Source organism: Perissodus microlepis, chromosome 14 (assembly GCF_051167445.1).
Source record: "Perissodus microlepis isolate ML-2025 ecotype Zambia chromosome 14, ASM5116744v1, whole genome shotgun sequence".
Taxonomy (NCBI): Eukaryota; Metazoa; Chordata; class Actinopteri; order Cichliformes; family Cichlidae; genus Perissodus; species Perissodus microlepis.
The window spans coordinates 33323155-33330883 of NC_140474.1; the positions used below are offsets into that span (position 1 = coordinate 33323155).

The 7729-nt window shown below is 41.7% G+C and overlaps 1 protein-coding gene across 3 annotated transcripts in view; it reads right to left on the bottom strand.

Annotated features, from left to right (window-relative positions):
- Nucleotides 1–6463, bottom strand: part of LOC146374275 (ubiquitin carboxyl-terminal hydrolase 2-like) — a 48791-nt gene extending 42328 nt beyond the window's left edge. Inside the window, exons 1-3 of one of the 3 annotated variants that reach the window (XM_084951488.1) lie at nucleotides 6251–6463; nucleotides 4438–4684; nucleotides 4165–4269 (exon numbers count right to left, since the gene is read on the bottom strand). The gene's annotated coding sequence lies outside the window, so the exon portion shown is untranslated. The remainder of the gene's footprint in view (nucleotides 1–4164; nucleotides 4270–4437; nucleotides 4685–6250) is intronic. The other 2 variants (XM_084951487.1, XM_084951489.1) reach the window with 2 other exon arrangements.
- Between the last annotated feature and the right edge of the window lie 1266 nt (nucleotides 6464–7729).

Sequence of the window (7729 nt, forward strand, 5' to 3'; positions counted from 1 at the left end):
GGAGTCAGAGTTTCACAGTATCTGCTACCGAGCCTATGCAATATGAAAATCTGAAGAAGAGCAGACCAATTAGCATTCATCACTACTACCATCTGTGGATGACTCACATTGCGGCCATACACACAGCAGTGACCTCAAAGAGGACGGGATCTGGGCTACAGTGATTAATGCTCCAGTCTGTGCAGCTGATTGCTGTAATTCTTCATTCATTAAGCAAATTGAAATAATAATAGTGGCCAAATAATAATTGGCCAAACAAACACCTATCATGCTCTGACAGCCCGCTGCCTGAGTGACGCTAAGTGACTCACTGGACAAGCTCAAGTGTAACTAGTTAAAACTCACAGCTCAGAGTTCAAACAGAATAAAGCACCAGCACTGTCAGAGCCTTGGATTACTTTAGATTTGAAAGTATTTTATCCAGTAATTCATGCTGCTGATAAACACTTTATAGACTGGCTCAATTCAAGCAAAAACCAACATACTGCTAAGTCTCCTGTGCTGATCCAGCTCCTTTTGGCGCTGATGTTTCACTGAAACAGAAACTGACACATAAAAATATGTATGACTGATAATTCAGTCAGACTGATATATAACACTATTCAATTACTAAAGATCTATTGTGAGCTGGTGTTCTGCAGGGATCAATTCTCGGTCCACTTATTTTTAGCACTGATCTGTTCTATGGCAAAACACTATAAAGTACAAGCAATTAAAAGCTGACAGTTGTGCTTTTTTATGCATAAAGACGTCCTGTTGATTGGCTGTGCCACATAAACAGAAGGTTAGAATACCAGGTTGGTGAGGCTTCTGCGCTCACAGCCAGAACTGTGCGCCTAAGATGCTCATGTTAGAATATCCTTTCTCAATGGCTTCGTACAGAGTCAATAGTATAGACTTTCTGAAACTAAGCTTTTGAAGCAGTCTGAAGCCTGACATTACTTAGACATACACTGACCTTATTATTTTATGACTTTAGGTCATGAACATCTACCAGTAATAGTAAATGAATGACAGAGAATAATGAAAATGACAGTATGTCCCCTAAAGGCAGATAGAATGTACATTTCTCCAGGGTTAACTTTTCTTTACTGTGTCGCTGTAACTTTTGGGATGGATTTTACTCCTGACACAACTGAAATCCACTGTGAAGTTAGCAAGGTCAGTTTTTGCCATTAAGATAACAAAATCAACCAGAAATAAGGTTGCAGATCAACTGCAACATGGGGCTGTTTTTCCATAGACTTTTGTATAACCAGACCAGTGGAGTTGCCCCCTGCTGCCATTAGAAGGAAAAAAAAGCACTTTCATATTGGCTTCATTTTTTTTTAGATTCAAACCTTTGTCAAAGTCCTTCAAAAAGCAAGTCTTGCTACTCAGTGGCTATCTGCATTCAAATTAGGGCCATTCACGGTATACCGGCATAATGTTATGCAATGATAAGAACTGAAATATCGCAATAGAATATGGGTAAAACCTTTGTTTTCATACGCACATGGCGGAAAGACGATGGCGGCGATGGAGAATGAGAAGGGCAAAAGCGGATCGTTGAATGAAACAGATGAACCAGAACTGGTTTGAAAAAATGGTGCAAATTCAGTGATGTGGAACTGGTTTGGTTTTTGTCTGTCAGATACCCACCAAAGCACATTTTTATTTATGTTTTTTTTTTTTTTTTGTAGAACATGCAAGTGGGCCGTCGTTATTACAGTATTTTTCAGACTTTAAGGTACTCTTAAAGCCTTTAATTTTCATGGCGCTCAAAAATCTGTTAAAAAATGTTTTAGTACCACTTTGGTAAGCTATGAAGCTGCACCGCTTGATGGATTGTCGGAGTATTACGGCTATCGTAGTCAGGAGCCTCGCAGAGTAATACGTACTGTGCTTCAACATAACATTACCGTATTGTGTGTGTATAAGGACCCCAAAATGGCACCTGTTAAGAGACATGTGTATGAAGCGCATTTTAAACTCAAGGCTATCAGTTGCGCAGTAGAACATGGGAATAGAGCAGCTGCGAGAGAATTCAGCATTAATGAATGAATGGTACAGAAGTAGAGGAAGCAAGAAGAATGAGCTGAGTAACGTTTGACTTATCTGTTTTGTTTCGCTTAATGTGCCTTATAATTCTGCGCACTTTATGGTCCGAAAAATACGTATTTGACTTATTTATTTGGCTCACTGCAGTTTCATGTTGCAAAGCACCTCTTCTAAACTTTTGTGGATATTATACATGATTATGCTCAGGATATGTCAGCCCATTTCCACTGAAAATGCCTTTTGGTTAAATTGTCAGCAAGGAATTTGCCTTTGCACTGTTAAATTTTTATATAGCTGCTTGTTTAAGTGAAGATGAATTGATGGGCGGTGTTTTCACTAATAAAGTTGTGGAGTTGTGAAGTATTTTGTCTCGCATCTGTTATGTCGTCAGTTATATATAATTTTCAAATATATGTCGTGATAAATATTTTTGGCCATATTGCCCTGCCTTAATTCAAATTACCAGAAAACTGCTTAAAGTTTGTTATAAAATCTGGGTTTTAAAAGAATCAGCAACCACCACTTTTGCCTTCACTGAATTCTCCCATAGGATTCAGTGAGTCTCTCACTCTCTAATAATGCCTTCAACGCAGTTAATGTTAGTCCGCTTTAAAAATCATCTGAAAAAACAGTTGTTTTCTATGGCTTTGTCTTGGTTTTATACCATCCTTTGTTCTTCTAAAATCTGAAAAAAAATCCATACACATGTCTATAAAGTGTTGCCCTATAGAAACATATGAACATGTTACCAGCATTGTATCACATAAAAGCTACACTGTACAGCAGTTTCGTCTAATGTAGTGGAAATGTGTTGAATATTGGAAGGCTGTTCTATGATACTGGCATCAGAACCTTTTAGCTGTCCCATTAATGGCACAGTGTGCATTAGGGGTGGGCGATATAAACGATATACGATAGAAACGATATAAATTTGGCCAACAATAGAGATTTTGACTATATCGCTGATGTCATCAAGCTGCGCCTGTTTTGGTCGAAAGCATCGCAGCGGCTACAACCATTATCATCTGCAAATTATGCCGGATGACAGTCATGGCAAAGAGATGAAGCACTTTTAAAATATGGGGAAAGCCAAAAACTGCACTTCCTCCACTTCCGTAACATTGATTCATTAATGTTGAATTCTCTCGCAGCTGCTCTATTCCCATGTTATTGCAGTATATTAATAACTAACCTCGTATTGTTCTCCTGACTGAAGTTTGCCCCATGTATAGCATCCTGCTATGCGATTGCATTTGTCCCTAACCACCAGAATCCCTCACGTTAACTTTTAATGAGTGGAAAAAAAGTTAGCGTTCATCCTCCAGCTTCACTGTGCTAATGTTATGCTAACATAGCTGTGTCGCTAGCAATCACGTAGCACAACATTATATACCAGGTAGTCCAACTTCAGTAACCCTACAAACGCCACTGCTGTTTAGTTTTCTGTCTTCATTTATGTTGGAAGTGATAGCAGAGCTGTACGTTTTAATTAGTTTCAAAAATCTCTCACTCAGAACCTGAAGTGGGACGGAGTTTTGGACCCAGATTACTCCGCAAAGCTCCTTACTATGGCAGCCGTAATGCTCTGACAATCCATCAAGCAGTGGGGCTTACCAAAGTTGTACTAAAACATTTTTTAACCGATTTCTGCACGCCCAAATCGGCTCGAGGTCAGTAAGCACAACCAGAATTCATACATAAGGTACACTCTCGATTTTTGAGAAAATTAAAGGATTTTAAGTGTGCCTTATAGTGTGGAAAATACGTTATACAGAAAAAAAAAGAATATATCGCTATATGTATCGTTACCGCACATGCTTCGAATTATATCGCGATATGAATTTTAGGCCACATCGCCCAGCCCTAGTGTGCAAGTTATAGTAGTGCTGTAAGCTGAGAATAAATTGATTTGCAAGATCAATGTTCTAGTTTAGACATTTGTGTGTGTCACTGAATGAGCAGATTAAACACACCACGTAACTTATTTTTATAACTTTCCCTTACTTTCTGTCGGTAAATCTGCTGTGATGCATGTAAACCTTGCAATCGCTGACATGATAGCAGGACTGACATAGCAGCTGGGACAGAGTTGTGTGTCCAAAGGCATCTGTGTGAAGTAATTACCTGCCGTATTTGTAGCGGTGTGTGTCAGTCCCTGCAGACTGTGATGGCTCTGGGGCAGCTCATCCTACTGTTGCTCCCCTATAGTCTATGCACATGCACACGCTCCTGTGGAAACACACAGGCACACAGGATTAAAACCACCCTGACGCCAGAAAGAAGCATCTTATGAACGCGTCTGCCTCTCAAGACAAGTTGCCGCACTTTCACACAAGCTGTTCGAGCGTGACGTGAACGTGCAAGCAGTCAACACATGTTCCGGATTTCATGTCTTACCATTAAAGATTGATGGCTTTCTCCCAGTTGGACTATCAAATCCAGAAAGGTTGCTCATTATAAAGCCCAGCTAAGCTAAGACTGTCTAACTGTATATTTCTGGTGAGTGCGCTGCCAGAAGCTCTTCTACTCATGCGAGCAAACTCCAGAAGTTTCTGAAAGGTTATCCCCTATCCTCCTAGACGAGCCTTGTTCTACAGCTGAGAGAGCAGCCCGCACTGTATACGTCAACTTTTCAAGCAGATACCTAAGAGAAGAAAAGGACGAAGAGCAGCAGGTTAGGTCAGGTTTTAAGAGGCTCACCCTTGATGTTCTGAGAGGCCAGGCCAACAGACAGAAGGCAACCGGGTGCCAGTTTAGTTTGGGACTCTGTGGGTAACGGAGTGCGAGGGGGTAGCGTGAGCACAGCACTCCAGAATGCCACCGATCGAGTTACAGAGTCAGTAAATATAGCAGCCGCCTATGACCTCCATGGGTCACTCAACACTCACTGGCATTCCACTTTGCTCTTAAAGGGCTCCATGGGCATCTCTGAGTTTCTCAGTAACAGTAACTACATTTTATTTGTGTGTGTGTGTGTGTTTGTGTGTGTGTGTGGCAAGCTGTACACAGCCCCAGTAAATAGATGGCTCTTAAATAGTACCTAATAGAGGGAGACTGCTCAATATTGTTGATGGAGGCTGACAGCCACTCACTCTGGCCACATGTTTATATGACACTGGTATCCAGATAACAAAAAGCTAATACGTGAGCAGCAGAGAGGACCAAATGAAGTGGAGTATGTTGTAGTGTGTTGACGTACGTTTGCAGGACAATGGAAAAAGACAGACGCGGCTCTGTGGTGGATGGGCTCTGTGAGGGGTGTAGCGTTACATGACACTGACACTGAGATGAGATGGCGCTGGTACCGGTGTTGCCAGGCTCGCTGCACTGCGGTGTGGGACTTAACGTGGCTCCTGAAGGGACCGATTTGATGCAAAATATGATGTACGCGCATTTTAAATGCTGCTCATTAATAGTGGGGGATGACGTTATTCCGCGCGTGATTAGATAACCAGTCAGACCCCGGGAGCGTTGCTCGGTAATGGAATGGGAGGCTTGCGGTGCTGTCCGTGAAGGGGGAGGGGGTGGTGGGGTGTTTAGGGGCGATAGACAGACCGAAAACTTGTCATCCCCAGAGGAGGCGACGCACAAACTTAATACAGCGCGTATTAACTAACCTGGATACTGATTTTGTCTTTATATAAGCACGTGACCACGACGTATTGGTCAGTTAATTAGCTGTCTTGCTAGCTTACTATAGTCAACAGTAACGGTGCAGTGTAGCCAAGACAGTAGCACTGTGTCAGAGTACCGCGTCAAGCTGTACTGTGTAAGCATATTAATGCAGCAAGCACGCAAATTTCACGTGTCATAACACAGTACTTCCAAACCTACTAGGGTAGTATTCTTCGCACACGTATATCCAAAAGAAAAATTAAGACTTCATTTGACGAACTTTTAGAGTTCGTTCGGGGTTATCAGCCTTGCAGCATAGCTTCGGGCAATGAGCATCCTTGTTCTAAAACTTGAAAATATACTAAAAAAAAAGACAGCAGTTACACTACCACAGCTGATACCGAATATTTAACCGCCACGCTGTCACTTCTAAAATGCGCTAGATTGTTTTTAGTGCCGTTTATATGTTAATTTCCCTCACAAAGCAAACTTAACATTCTCTGAGTTCGATGGGAGTTCGGTTTGTGCTTCTGTCCATACGAAAGAACAGCACCTATCAGGGTTATGGTGGTGTCAGGTAACTGCATACACTCACCCCGCAATTGGAGAACATCCCGATCCAAACGGGCAGGGAAGCGCCACTCAAAAGTACCTCTGTGGTCGCTTTTAGAGCATCACTATTAACATTAGACTGGAAGCTTGCCCTGCAGGCGATTTAATCAAGAGTACGCTGGTATTCAGCCATATCCTCCTTCCAGTGCAGTTGTAGAGTTTCAGCAACCAAGTAACGGTTCTTTTCGCTTTAACGGTGACGTCAGTCGGTCAACGAAGCTTTTTTCTGATTGGTTCATACCTCTATTTGAGCGTCACTAGCTAACGGAGTGAACCGCCTCCTACACCGTCGTCATGGCAATGAACGTAAACATCAGAGATTTCTTTCATTGAAAAAAATGCCATGTTCAAGCGCGTCGAAGAGAGCTGGCGATACCCGTGATTTAATCAAAAATTAAATGCTATTCGGATAGCTTTCCAGTAGGTATTATTAGTATTACAAATAATAGTGAAAAATAGTATATTTAATTAGAACAGCTTGCGGGGGAAAAAGTCAAAGCCTACACAACAAGTTCATTATCCTAATGCAACTGAAGCCGTCACCTTATGATCAGAGCCCTTGAGTAAGTCAATGGCTCTGTCTATGATAGCTGAGATGTGTTATGTAAAAGTACCCAGGAAACTGCGGTCATTTCTTGTCTTTTCTTTTCATAATGAGTGGACACGTGCTACTTTTTATTGAGGGTATAGGGAGAATAATAATAATTGATTTAAGTACGTAAATTCCATAAGTACATACACACTTTAGTACCTACCTTGAAATGAAAAACAAAACTGTTACAGACAGTACTGGACACAAAATCTGTGAACTGCTTCAAGCTGATAGTCAACCAAAAATCAAATAGCCACTAATTACAACCAAGATTTGTGGAAGAGCATCTCTCAATGTATGTATTCAAGTATGCCTGACCTTGAAGCAGATGGGCCACAGCAGCAGAAGACCACACTGGGTGCAAATCCTTTCAGCTAAGAACTGAAAATTGAAGCTACAATTACCATTGACTCACCAATCAATCATCTCGGAGGATAGTCTGAAAAAGAGAAACTCTCTGAGCCTCCTTGGTGTGAGAGATCTGAAGAGAAAGGACAGACTGCTTTGAGCTGATAGAAATGCAACTGAAAATAACCATTCATTACAACAAAGGTCTACAGAAGAGCATCTCTTAAAGCAGCTGGGCTACAGCAGCAGAAGAGCAAGGATCTAAGGATACAATTTTCAAAGGCGCACCAAAATGGGACAAGAGAAGACTGGAAAAACGTTGCCTGCTCTGAAGAGCCTGAATTTCGGCTGCAGCATATGGATGGTAGGGGCAGAATTTGGTGTAAGCAACATGAAAGCACGGACCCATCCCGCCTTGTACCATCCATTCAGGCTGCTGCTGGTGGTGTAAGGGTGTAGGGGATATTTTCTTGGCACACATTAGTATCAACTGAGCATTGTGTCAATACCACAAGCAATCTG